This window comes from Sapajus apella, unplaced genomic scaffold (assembly GCF_009761245.1).
Source record: "Sapajus apella isolate SASKATOON/1434 unplaced genomic scaffold, GSC_monkey_1.0 scaffold194, whole genome shotgun sequence".
NCBI lineage: Eukaryota > Metazoa > Chordata > Mammalia > Primates > Cebidae > Sapajus > Sapajus apella.
In genome coordinates this window covers 301256-302945 of record NW_022437134.1, presented here as the reverse complement: position 1 = coordinate 302945, position 1690 = coordinate 301256, and positions in this window count along the sequence as shown.

Here is a 1690-nt window from a genome sequence, read left to right as displayed (position 1 = left end):
CCCCCACTCTGACCAGGGAACACTTGCCAGGGTGCCCTGCGGCCCGGGGCTCCTCAGTCCCCCATCCATCCAGCCCATTTTCATTCCTTTCACTTTGGCCTCCTGTGTCTATCTGTCCCTCTGTGTCCATCTGACTCACTGCAGGGCTGAGGTCCCAGGCAGACCCCACCTTCCTGCTTTCTGATACAGGGACATTCTTCCCTTTTTAGGGCCTTGCTGGGTCGCCCAGGCGCAGTGGCACGGTCTTGGCTCACTGCAACCTTTGCCTCCAGGGTTCAAGTGATTCTTGTGCCTCAGCCTCCTGAGTAGCTGGGATTACAGGTGCCTGCCACCACACCCTGCTAGTTTTTGCATTTTTTATACAGATGGGGTTTCATCATGTTGGCCAGGCTGGTCTCAAACTTCTGACCACAAGGGATCCACCCACCTTGGCCTCCGGAAGTGCTGGGACTGCAGGCCTGAGCCAACATGCCCGGCTGACATTCTCCTCTCAATGCACGTCTGGCCCAGCTCAGGCCACAGGGCACATTAGCCTTCTGACAAAGCTGGAGGGCAAGGCCCCCCCCCCCACCCCGAGTGCCTCCTTTGAAGCCCTGCCTTCCCCTATCATGCCCCATAATGCGGCCTCAGGAAACATGAAGAGGGGGCCCTTGGGGTGGTCTGGCGACGCCTCCTGGTGGACAGCAGATGGGAGGGAAGGAAAGAAGGCAGGAGAAGGGGCAGAGGAAGGGGGAAAGCAAAGCCAGCTCAAGGTGCCCCTCCTGCCCAGGCTTCCCGTCAGATGCTTCCTGGATCAAATACTTTGTTACATTTCCAGCACAAGACAGTGACCTTACAAACACGAAGAGAATTAGAGAAACAGCAGGATTTAAAGCAGCACACAGAGCTCTTTGTGTACACTTTCAGTTAAAAGACAGAATGGAAGAGATGACCCATTTTTAACAGCAACAAGATAAAAACTCCCTCCACATAAATGTGAAACCCTAAATGAGAAAAACTTCAAATATACCATAAAGACACCGAAGTAGACTTCAATACCATAGTTTGAACGCATCCCCCAAAAGTTCATGCATTGGAAACCTGGACTCCAGTGCAGCAGCGTTGGGATGCGATTCTCAGGTGGCTGGGTCATGAGACTAATCCATTCACGGACTGATGGGTTATTGGGGAGTGCAGCAGTTGTCACCAGGGGTCTCTCACGAGCCCCTCACAGGACGCCCGGCACCACCTCGACACTGCGGAGTCCCCACCAGCAACACGGTCCTCACCAGAGGCAACACCCTACCTTGGACTCCCTGCCTCCAGAACTGCAAGAAATAAAATTCTCTTCTTTATAACTTACCCACTCGGTGGTATTCAGTCACAGCAACAGAAAACGAATTCAGACAGAGGGTTGGGCGCGGTGGTTCACACCTGTAATCCCAGCACTTTGGGAGGTCAAGGCAAGTGGATCACCTGAGGTCAGGAGTTTGGGAACAGCCTGGCCAACATGAAACGCTGTCTGTACTAAAAGTACAAAAATTAGCCGGGCATGGTGGCAGGTGCCTGTAATCCCAGCTACTCAGGAGGCTGAAGCAGGAGAATCGTTTGAACCCAGGAGGTGCAGTGAGCTGAGGTCACACCACTGCACTCCAGCCTGGGTGACAAGAGGGAGACTCCGTCTCAAAAAAAAAAAAAAAAAAAAAAAAAA